The sequence below is a fragment of the Syngnathus floridae genome, chromosome 8 (assembly GCF_059516105.1).
Source record: "Syngnathus floridae isolate MCC-2025c chromosome 8, RoL_Sflo_1.0, whole genome shotgun sequence".
NCBI lineage: Eukaryota > Metazoa > Chordata > Actinopteri > Syngnathiformes > Syngnathidae > Syngnathus > Syngnathus floridae.
In genome coordinates, this window is record NC_142420.1 from 5,932,102 (window position 1) to 5,945,077 (window position 12,976).

A 12,976-nucleotide genomic window follows, 5' to 3' on the forward strand; every position below is an offset into this window, starting at 1 on the left:
AAAATGAGTCCCACTCCAGCCACGGAGCAGAGGCCACCATTTGAGTTAAATGTGACCCGCAATGAAGCACATATCGTGTGCAGGGTCTTTGCCATATTCACTGTCATTTTCTCCCCTGAGTTGAGTGGGAGGGTCAGAGAGGCAGCTGACCCCTCCTTCTGATGCTAGCAGACATGTCGCCATGGGGGACATGACAGGACGACCCGCCCAACGGCCATGATGGAGCCGCTGGAGGCTGACAAGACTTCTCTGGCTGACATCCAGGAGCCACCACCGGATTCAAGTGCAGTAGAGCTTCACATGTGAAGGTCACTTCCTGGCTTAACCCAACAGTTTCCTGATGGAGCCAGATGGTGACTGCACCTCAGAGTCAGCTCCTGGTGGATTTGTTACAGTCTCTCTTACGTAAGTGACTGAGGTGCTGGATGCTGACTGGTTAGAATGAAGACACACATCGAGTGTTCTCACGGCCAATTGAAAGTGGTGCTATCCGACATAGATTGCTTTTCAATTCCTTTGTGCACTTTGACTTGCCAAGCAAATCAGAATCTTCTCTCTTGTCAATGTCTACTGTGCCTATGAGAGGAGTAGCTTCAATTTGCAGCCAATAAAGAGAACTGTGTTAACGCCCACAATGGCGCAAACATCCTTTTTTTTTTTAACAATCTGCCACTTGCACGTGACTACAAAAGGGGCAAAACAAGGTCTACCCCAAATCTATGAGTGCCTAGCCCAGACTTATCATATTGGACTGCACGTTCAGCTGATACGGCACAGTTCTCTAGCTCAGCAGTCCCCATTCTTTTTAATACAATGGACTAACATATTTTGAAGTACCACCATCTTCGCCGCTGCGCAGCGATCCAGAGAAGCCCATAAAGCAAACGACATAGCTTTGCCTACTGCTCTATTCATGAAAAAGAAAAAAAAGATTGACACCCCTGAATGCTTTTAATATTCTTAATGTACATGTACACCTGCGCACCACTTTTCAACACCCTGCTCGTGTCCAGACCTGTGCGGAGGTCAAGATAAATGTACTTTGGTGGATGGCTGCAAGTTGATCTATTAATTTGAAGGGCTGCTCGAATGAGCTGAAGGCCGACAGTGGCTTTCTTTGGTAGCAAAGTAGCAAAACATCCTTGGATTTATGACAAGTCTCAGTCAAGCAGACGATTCAAACTTGAGATCAGATAATAGATGAGTGCGCGTTGACAAGACCAAAAGCTTGCCAAATGGAGAAAATACAATTTTGTGACAAAAGTGGTAAATATATCATAAATAGTAAAAATATGTTGTTGAAATTATTTGTAAAACTTGTGGGGTTATATTTGAATCTAACATTTCTCCATTCATTACTACCAAACACTTCACAAAGGCAAAAAGGGCAAGTGATATATCCAATACAGACCATCATGGGAATACAATTTCATTTGCAAATAATTGGATGACTGGTTTCCACGGAAACCCATTATATGTCAAAGTGGACTCAGTCCATCAACACTTTCTGCCCAAATTCGTATTGTCAATTTGTAGCAAATAAGAACTTTTGCATTGGGCCAGCAAATATTGTGACAAATACAAATGAATCGGGTCCGAGAGTAATAAAACTCAAAGTGAGCAATTATCAGCCCCGATAACTCAACGCAAATTTGCCACTTTCCATCGCCCTATTGATGTTTTTCGGCTGGCGTTCATACTTCGTTATTATCGGAAAAGCAATTTGCGGCAGGAAGACGAGCGTGAAAAAAAAATGCTTTTGTTTGCCATGAAAAGCGACATAATCTGTCAGTTCATTTGACTTTGCCGAGCTCATCAGCCAAATGACGAAACAAAATGCTTGGCTTTCATACGCTTTGACCTTCGGTGACCAGGAAGAATGCAAAAAATGGTTCATGCCTTCACTCCAATCAGCGGCGTCAATTGTACCCAATGAATACATTATTCATGCTCACTCTTGATGAAACACCCTTTGAGACGTCGGCCGCGGCAAAACGGGAAAAGAAAGAGACTGACATCACATATTCTGCCGGGCTCTGCTGGATTCGAGTGCATTAAGAGTTTAATTTAAAATTCTTTTCTTTGCTGAAAAAAGGATGAAAAAAAAAAACTATGGTGAATGGGTGACATGGAATTGCATTGAGTCCTTGCTTTTCTACCCCTAAAAAATATGGAGGAGAAGAGACCTAATACAGATCACTGTGCACTAAAGTGACCAACAGGCTTAGTACATGGGAAAATAAACAATAAAATCAAATAAATCAAATAATCCATCCAACCATTTTCTGAACCGCTTAGTCCCTACGGGGGTCGCGGATGTGCTGGAGCCTATCCCAGCCGTCAACGGGCAGCAGGCAGGGGACACCCTGAACCGGGTGCCAGCCAATCGCAGGGCACACAGAGACAAACAACCATTTGCACTCGCACTCACACCTAGGGCCAATTTGGAGCGCTCAATCAGCATGTTTTTGGGATGTGGGAGGAAACCGGAGTGCCCGGAGAAAACCCACACGGGAGAACATGCAAACTCCACACAGGGAGGGCCAGAGGTGGAATCGAACCCGCACCCTTCTACCTGTGAGGCGGACATGCTACCCAGTGCTGCACCGAGCCGCCTAAATGAAATAATAATAAAACTAAATAAATAATAATAATAATAAAATAAAAATCACACACATGCAAATCAGGAACAATCAGAGAGATCAAGCAACTAACTAACTAACAAACTAACTAACTAACAGAAAACTTTTTAGGCGATGACAGAAATCACACGCAAAAAAATGTTTGGGATTTTTCTGTGAATATTTCATAAAATAGAACACCTGGCTTGAAATGAAATAAATATTTTTGCATGACAAAAAAAACAACCTGCATCCTTCTATTGATTTTCTATAGCGCTTATCCCAATTGACTTGGGGCAAAAGGCACACTGCGCCCACGATTGGCTGCTTGTCAATCATTGGGCAGAGACAGTGGAGTGACAGACAACACGCACACACGTCAATGCGTGGGTACAGAACTCATGCTGACTGCATAGAAGTCAGGCGATTGAACCACTTCACTCTCAGTGACTCAAACCCAGCATGAAAATCCTATATGCCAGCACAAAGGAAACACAAAACAAAATGTAGCATTGGGAGATTAGGAGAGAAAAAAATACATGGCTACATTTGACCACAGAAAAGCTACAGGCTGATATGCCGTTAATGTTATTTCCAATGTTTAAACGACATCATTTGGACTAAATAAGCTCTATTTGGTTGTGAAGTATATTTTTTTGCAACAACAACAACAAAAAAACAATTTAAATCAAAATTACTTTTGCATATAAGTGCACTTTGAATAGATATTTTTTTAAGGCTGGTGGCAAAAACAAAGCAGCAGCGTGTTATTATTATGAAGTCATTGTCTATTTGGTCAAAGGGCATTTATTGTGCACACAGATAGAATTATTCTATTTGCACTTGAGCTTTATAAATAAAAATATGCCTTATCGCCTGCAAAAAAAAAAAAAAAAAGTCCACACAATGCGTTACAAAGGCAAATGGACAAAGTGGCAATAAAATGCACGGGTGGCATTTCACGCCCCCAAATAAATAAATAAATAAATAAATGCCCGCAACTCACTCAGCTGATTATTAGGGTTAAACCAAAAACAATTGAAATTCTATAATCAAGCAATTGAAAGAAAAATTAAACATGGAGTTTAAGGAATATTGGTTAAGCGGAGAACATCACTGACAAGAAACTTTGTAATGTTTAACTTTTAAATTTGTCCATCTTGGCTCAGAAATTGCTTAAATATAGTCTACTTGTCTTCCTTTGAAAAACACTTGAATGTATCAAGCCGGAGAGATATTATGACTGTTCGCCTCTCCATTCAATTGAAAGAGCCAACAATAGTGACTGCAGCACAAATGTACTCCTCCTTCATGAGCCTAAGGAGGAAGAAAAGGAGGAGCCCTCGTAAAAAGACGGGCCTGATGGCCGATGGGCTGCATGTGGCTGGCACCAGACAAGACGCAGCTCACATCTTGACGGCCTGCCGGGAGCTCCGAAGGCTTCTAAACAACACGCGCCTAATCATGACCAGCTTTCATCTGTCACCATGAATGTATGCCCTTGAGGGGGGGGGGGGTATCTCAATATAGTGATGGGCCCGTGTGAAAGAGGGTCTATAATTCATGGCTACACTGTACATCACCGGTTCTCAATTGTTGTCACATGGGGACTTGCATTTTCCTATATTGTAGGTCGCAACCTACTTTAACAGACGTTAAAAGCAATTACGATAATGTACCGTTTCGTAAAGTAAGTACATGCGTTGCCTACAAGGCCAGGCAAGAAGCAGAGTGGAGCGAGGTTATTATAGTTTTGTGCATTTTACTCAAAACTAAAGAAGAAAAAACTACTTGAGAAAAACATTTTTTGTTCGCCAATTGAAATAAAAACAAATGTTTTAAAAAAAAGAAAAACTGTTTTGTTGCCATGGCGATATTTAAAGCTGTGCTCTTGCACAGATAGTTTATGCAGATGTGCAGCCTTAGATATTGTATATGAAAGATTAATTCTCATGGGTTTGTGTTTGTTACAGAGCAAAGCTATATAGGAGCTAAAGGCTACGGCAAATACAAGAAGAAAGTTAAATCACTTCATTTTATTTGTATTGCCCAGACTCACAAAAGAGCCTCAAGAGGCTTTACAGACAGGCAGTTGACAATGACTGGCGACATCCCATATTCCAAAAAGCCCAAACGGGAAAAGAAAAAGTCCAAACCTCATTTCGGGGATAAAGAAGGAATATTGAGAAGGCACCACAGATGAGAATTTAAAAATGTGTCAAAACAAACATTGCACACAGGCTGCAAAAAAATGCATCTATTGAAGATTTTCTCGAGGTGTGTGTGTTTGTGTCTGGATTGTGTCCTAATTTTGTCAAAGATGTGTTCATTTGTGTTTAATATCCATTGTTTTGATGATACCAATCTAAAGTGAAGCACCCGTGTGAAAATGTCTCACTTGCAGACAACATTCCGCTGAGGCAGAACTCCATTTTGTAGGGAAGGAAAGATATACTATAGCTCTTGTATCTCATCGATGTCTATCCAATGATCTATTCGGCTGTTTTAGGTGTTTAATCTGCTGCAGTTAACATCTATCAAAAGTGTCAGAACAAATCGGTACGTTTGCATTTAATACCTACTGCGACGTGAAATTCTGTCCCAGGAGTCATTTAGTGGGCAAACTGCAGAAAAAAAACGTTCAACCCGTCAGGCTTATTTACATAATTTGATAATTCCCGGTCTCTTATTGGCACTTACCATATTGGTAGCTAATTGTCTGGACACCGTTATTATAAAGGCGATACTTCTGATTGTGTATTAATGAGAGCCTGCCGCATCCTCTGACCCTTCCTCAACAGGCTTGTGCGACTCTGGAGGTGCGCTGGATTAAAATATATCATTGACAACATCTGCCACCTAGTCGCTGAGTCTCTGTAAAATGTGACTCCTGGCAGCTGCCTGCTCTAAAAATAAACCTCGCCTGTTCCCGCACTGGGAGATTGTCATATCACTACCCCTTCCCATAACAATTAATCAAGTGTAACTGAGCTGCCCTAAAATGATGTTTGCCTCTCCCCAGATATCAGAGAGGCTGACGCTATTAAGAGGAAATTGCACTTGAGAAATGGCTGCGTTGCGAGTGCTTCCTGAGAGTTGCACAAGGTTTGTTGTTTCTGGCTCAAACATATTGTGCAAACACATGCCGCCATCATTCTTAATGGATGGAGAAAATGGGCCGACCAATTCATGAGTGCAGCTAGTTTGTCACCAATCCGCCCAGAGTGGGAAAGGTAGACTAACATTTTAATCAATAAAGCTGAGTGCACTAACAAAGATTGTTTGGAAATGTAAAAAGGAACGCTGCTTGAGAGTCTAAGTCATTTTATTATTCATGTTTACAGGGTCCTGCCTAGGCTTGACTTATGACTAGAGAAAAAAATAATGTGATGCAATTGACTCTCATGTTTGTCTTCGGAACAATGAAAACTAATTGTGCCAAAAATAAAAGAACATCAGAAGAAAAATGTACGGGTTACATCACACCGCAATAAATCACACAAGGCGATGCTGGCGGGTGGTCTGCAGCAAATTCTTTAGTGCCTAATAAAGAAGACATATTAACCTTACAAAAGCATTATTTTTCACTTTGGAGCTGCCAAAGATGCAATTTAATTGTGTTAAATGCATAATAGACAAATCATACATCACAGTAGAGGAGCATTAAAGACCATTAGTCCCTTTTAAAAAAAAAAATTGGCCATGCCACCTGTACACTTTACCAACACACGACACACTTTAACAACACAAATAGTCCCATTATACTATAATTTAGACAATTTATTTTTCTATCTCTTCCTTTGTATTATTGCAGATGAACAGACACGTACTGTTGGATGAAGTATAGCTGGATAAACGGTCAGACACTTAATGGCTCGATCACCTATCTTCAAATGGCGGAACACGTACTGTCTGAGTCCAGACCCAGTCAAGGTCCATGCGGACCCACGGTCATTGCCATTAAATAATGATAAAGTACCGTGTGTGCATTGTCACACTGCGTTTTTGTTTTTTTTCCTCTCTTGCACATGCGCAAGTCAATGGCCACCCTTTGCGTTCAGTGAATGAATTCCTACAATAATTCAGATGTTTGGTTCTTGCTGTTGTCATGGCCATGAATAAAATACAATAATACATGTACAGTGCGCTATCTGATAATCTGAATAAATCCACCCCAAGAATCAACTCAGATCAGCTGCGCTACTATTTAAACATGGTACATAGACTGACTTTCTGCCACTAAATTGTCATTTTGCCAAATACGTCTTCAAGGACAAAACCAAACTACTCCAGAATGCACAGCATGGCGAAGAGCACTCTGCCAAATTGACAAAGAGGCGCAGCAAGTGTTGCACCTGCATGAAAAAAATCAAGATACAGCATGTGCTGAAATACAAAATAGAGCAAAAATAGAATACGAAACTAGAAACCTAAAGCTTATCGCCAACGATTACCGTATTTTCCGCAATATAAGGCGCGCTGGATTATAAGGCGCACCTTCAATGAATGGCCCATTTTAAAACTTTGTTCATATATAAGGCGCACCGGATTATAAGGCGCATAGAATAAATAACTCAACGTTGCTCAAACGTTAATGCAATCACAATATAGTAACACTCAAAATAGTGAAAACAATAATATATCAATAACTCAATGTTGCTCAAATGTTAATATCACACAACACACAAAATAAACACGTAAAGCTTACTTTAATGAGTTAGTCCTCACCCACGAATTCATATTGGTCCATATATAAGGCGCACCGCATTATAAGACGCACTGTCGGCTTTTGAGAAAATTGGGGGTTTTCAAGTGCGCCTTATAGTGCGGAAAGTACGGTAGTGTCATTTAGGGTCTATTCAAACTCGTGACACAGTCAAATGGTTGAATGAATGGCTAAGATTAGTTGGGTGAAGGGTTGCATTGATGAATAAAGACATGAATGGACAGATGAAAACATGGATAGCTAAGGAACTAGTTAAAAAAATATGGAATGAGTAAATTATACTCTCCTGCCATCCATTCCTCCATTGGTGAGCTGCATGAAATCAAAATGCAACATGTGGTGCAATCACTTTTCCCTCTACACGAGAAAGGTAGCTCGGTGAAGTTCAGGAAAACCACGAATACGTTTACATTGATGGTAATTGAGCTGCAGCAACGCGGCTCTGAAATAATATGTCAAAGATTGCCGGTTCATAGGCGAGAGGAAATTGCGTGTTAATGCATGGAGGTGTCTTGGCAGTCAGCAACATTTCGGCTAAATGGGATTGCTGCGCCTTCTCGGAAGCCAAATCTATGAACTAGCTACTTGGGCATTAAGAAAATCCATTTACAATGATTGAAGCTATCCAGCTGAAACGGCAGCAGTCAATCAGTCTTTTCACTCTCTAGGGTCAGTACATCTTACGTATATTTAAAAAGAGAGGCAATCTCGGCGCCAATACAAAAATATTCTCTTGCCATTATGCCAACAGAATATTAAATCCTTGAGGCGGCGTCACGGGGGACTCAGCCAGCGACAGCGGGGATTTCAAACCACATGAAATTGTGCGTGCATTGGCTTTTTCAACGTGTGATTACCCAATCGTATCTCCTAATAAGAGCTACCTCCCACACAAAGACACCGCTTGATTATTGAAAGCACTCCACTCTTTCCAGTATCATATAATTGCGATTATGCCACACTTTCTATTCTGACTGCGTTATCAGTTTTTGTATTTGTGTAGTCCAATTGCTACATTGTTTCCACAGGCAAGGAGATAAAACAAAATAGCACAATTTAACAGCGAAAAGAGTCAACTAGCATCACAGAGGCCTTTAAATGGGTTTTCAACATGATAGAGGAATTTCAAACTGAATTAAACTTTTCTTAGTCAAATTTAGGTTGGTTCGCAGAGCTTTTCTGACAAGTCGGAAAATTAATCCGGAATATATGCTGAAATATTTAAAGTAGACAGTTTAACGTGATATCAGTTAGATAGTTACATTTATTTACACGGTCTATTTAAAATGTATATTATAGTGGCTATTAATATAATTACTTGATAATCTTTCACAATTGCACACCTTTTTTCCTCGCTGCGCCTCAATTCAACTCTTTATCGCTGATTCAAGTGATACCCGTCAAGCCAAATTTGCATTGTTGTATAATTGAAGCAAACAGCTGCTAACAAAAGGTGATTCTTTTTGCTGCGATGCGTGAGAACATTTAATGAGTTGCATCTAATTGGAATGAGGTTTCACATGGCTGCAATGTGGTTTAACCAACACTTGCTTTTTTAAGTAACAATTCTAATTATTCAGAAGGTGTTTAGAGCAACGTAATTTGCAGATACTGATACGCGGAAAACATTTCACCCAGGCACCGATAAGCCTCTTGCTTTAATTAAACTCCTCTGAGAAAACTCCCTCGGGAGCTTCCAACATATGCATGCGAAACAACGGTATGGAACCGTGGCCGGCTGAGCATGACAACTTTGTAATAGGCTTGATGAGGAGGGAATGGCCTCTGTTTTCAAATATTTTTCTTGGATTTACATTTGCAAGAAACAATAAATGGGAAGGAGTGAGATTTTTTCCCCCTTGAAGGATTTCAGAAGCTTCGTTAAAGTATACCTGTGGAGCTCGGAAAGAAAACTCGACATGGTGTATCAAGAAAAATTGCATCCAAATGTGTTTTTGGTTACAGCGGTCATATTAAAGCAAGCTTAGAGAAGCTCGCTGGACTTTTCTATCAAGACGCTCTAGGCGAAACAATTTTGTCTGAAAGAAGTGGAGACAAAGGGGAAATGTAACGCAGGGGCGTTGACAGCACTCAAGCGTTCTCAGGTAAAAATATAAAAGAGTTTTCAATTAATCTTGAATAAATGTGACTTCATCCCACCCCTTTGCTTACCCTTGTATGCATGGCCATACAAAAGTGACACATACAAAATCTTTGATTTATGACACAAAAATGAGAATAAATACGTAGTGTCATATTTTCCGCTAACTTTCTGAGAGAGGAGGAAACAAAAGTGCCTCCACGCTGCAGAGGATTTCCTTGTTGCTCAGGTCAAGGCTGAATGAATCTCCATGAATCTCAATTACAAGAGCGACGCTTGTCAGCTTCTCTTTCATCCGCCATCTTTAACGGCGGATGCGCGGAGGGCGCCGGGGAAGGTTAGCCGGAGCTCAGTGCTGTCACGCGCTATTTCTGTCAATGTGAAAGTCGCAATTACTGATCCAATTAAGTAGAAAAGGACATCATCCCCCCCATTATTTATTTATGGAAGGCCTGAAACCTTTTTTATACGCATGTTAATCTAAAACTTCCAGACAATTCTCGTCATCGTTTTTTTTTATAAGGTGGATGTCCTTGAATTCAACCTTTAATTTCTCATGGATTGAACCAAACTTGGAAATCTTCTGATATATGGCACAGAGCATAACAAAGCACAATGAATCGAGAAAGCACCCTATTTAACCCTAAAAACATTTTCATGAACTCTTTTGTCAAAGCAAAAACTCAATTTTAAATAATTTAACCATTACAAAAGTTGCTGAGAATTTTTCAGCCAAACTCCAATTCCAATGAAGTTGGGATGATATACGAATAATTATATTGTTTAGCATGCATATATATTTTTTTGTATGTCATGATTTTGTGCTACTTGTTAAAGTTGTTTAATTGCTCAACATTTGTTCTCTGCTTTGGGGTTGGAAATTGGCAATTCTGTCTCATTTTATAATACTGGGGCCAAGTTGGAGCCAATGGAGTCTGAGCAAACGCAGCCTTGTTTTGTCGAGCCAAGGGAAGCTCATTAGCCGACACAAACGTCCTATAGAGTTAAGCAGCTAATGGCTTAATATTGTATCTTTTAGTCAAAGAAAAATCTGAGAATATAAATTGCTGAGAGGCTGAAATTTCCAAATTTGAACAAAGTCTCTAGACAATTGATTGATTTTCAAAATAGTTTTTGAATAGTTTGATGATCGATTAGTTGTCGATTCATTGTTCGAACCGCTTTCTTTTGCCCCAAGTTAATCTTTGATTGATTGATTCCATCCATGACCCGAACGAACACATGCATCATAGTATTGCTGAATAGTTAGTTGTTTATTCAATTATGAATGTTATGAGAAGTATAAAGTACATTTACATTGTCATTCCTTATCAAAACTTGGTTGTTTTATTCTTTTAACAGTGCCAGTGCTATACTAAGATTAATTTATTTATTTTGGTTATCTGAAAAAACATGAGCTTCCTCATTTTCTTTCTTTTTGGGGGGGCAGGGCTATGCGTATTCTCTGTCAACTATCCTTGATTAAACCAAATCAAAGTATGTATTAGTGTTTTTTTTTTGTAAAACTGAGTTGTCTGTAAATGTTTGTTTCCATTCCAGTACCAAATGTTGTGGTGATGTTTTTAAAAGGAGTTCAAGCCTGAAGACGTTGTTGTCTTGCGATCATCTGTCAAAGGGTTGTGTTATCACTGTGAGCTGACACATACATAGATTTTATTGGTGATACATCTCTCTACTTTATCATTACATTCCCTTTCAAGAGGGAAAACTGCCAGATCTGGGCTGCAGACGAAACATTACCAATCATATGACAAGTCACCATCAGATAGGACACTAGTCATTTGTCTTGAAACAAATGATGCTTATCTTATCATTGATGGAAGAAAAAAAATCAAAAAGGGGAAATATAGGTATATATTCTGTATATTTTTCAATCTTCATAGGGTTGCAGGTGAACTGGAGAATACACCAGCTATCTTTGAACAAGAGGTTGGGTACATTATCAACTAAGGGCACATATAGACAAGAAACCATTAATATTAACCCTTATGGGCTGATAACAGTAGCAGTAAGAATGGCAACGCAAGATGGCTGCCCTGTAGCTTCAGTTGCGAGGAGTCTATTAATTCATTTCAAATGCGGAGCTGATGAGCAAGCCATGATGACGTATCTTCCAAAGACAAAGCTATTTTGACAAGGGAAAATTCTTACCATCGTTTGTGTGGCGATGTCTTCAAAGCGATGTGGATTAAATGAAGCCGATGTGCAAGGTATGTCAAAAAAAAATCAAAACAATAACCCCGATTAATCGCTTTAACAGGTAGCAAGTGATGAAGTGGGAAAAAATGCAAGAGAGAGCAGAGTTTGCACAGCTCGAGCATGTAAGGAAACAATTAGGCGCTACTAAATGGCCGTGCAGGCTGCACCCAATCACTCGTGTCATCTTTTGATCATGCACTTCTGCAAGTCGCCATAATATATTAATGCAATAAGTAGGATCATAACTTACATGTGATATGTCTATATTCTGGAGGGGTTTATTTTTAGTACGGTTGTTTTATATTCTACATTTCTTGTAAAGTTTAAAAAAAAATTGAAATTAATGGGGGGATGGTTAATCATCATTTTCGTTGCTAAATGTTATCATTTAAATTGGTGTTATCATTGTTTTCTGCACCAATGCCATGTACTGTACTTATCTAAACCCAATGTCCATCCCCACCGCAGCCCCCCCCCCCCCCCACACACACACACACAGCCCCCCCACCCCACTTTCTAGCCCCCTAAACCTCTGATCCTAGAATCGCCCCTGCAGTACTGCTCCACCACAAATAATAGTGATGAGGTGTGTAAGATCTTTCACTAAAAAAAATTAAAAAAAATACCCAAATTGCATTTTAACTGTCTTCCTCTATATTATATATTAAATGCAGAGTCTATAAAATAAAATCAACCAATTTGTGCTTTACAACGTGCGTAACTGGCAATATTGCAAAACATGTGATGTGAATTTATGGGTGAAATTTTCAGGGTCACATGATACAAATTTGTACTTTTGTCAGCTATAAATACCTCAATTTTTCCTGTTTTGTTCTTTACCTTAGTTTCCGTGGCTTCCCAGAATTGTGGGTTATGAAATTTCAGATGGTTTTCCAGTCATTGCCAAGCATTTTTGTTGTCTTATTTTCCAACAGTGGACATGTGCAGGCAAATCTTTGTTTACCCAATGCACACCATTCTAGTCAAAACAACCCAATGGCATGCATTGATGTCACAGTGATTAACAAAAACGATCAAATTGATGCATGAAGCTAAAGCAATTTGCCCCCTCTGATCCCAGTAGATGAGTTTAGTCTAGCCCCACATAATGAAAATGCTAACCACCATTTGTCACATAAGATATTGGATTTTGATTAAATACCTCATGTGCGCCTTAAATCTCAACAAATGCTCGCTTTCATTTTAAAGACTCAGCCTGCCGAGCCATCAGTGGGTTGACGGAAGCGGGATGCCAATAAAATAATTGGCTTGTTAGCTTGAAAGGCAACCAAATGGGAAGACGAGAAG

At 39.7% G+C, this 12,976-nt stretch overlaps 1 protein-coding gene across 1 annotated transcript in view; it reads right to left on the reverse strand.

The window, feature by feature from the left end:
- LOC148394180 (contactin-associated protein-like 5) overlaps positions 1-11,904 on the reverse strand; it is a 79,277-nt gene extending 67,373 nt beyond the window's left edge. Inside the window, exon 1 of the mRNA XM_088383335.1 lies at positions 11,621-11,904. The gene's annotated coding sequence lies outside the window, so the exon portion shown is untranslated. The remainder of the gene's footprint in view (positions 1-11,620) is intronic.
- Positions 11,905-12,976: the final 1,072 nt, after the last annotated feature.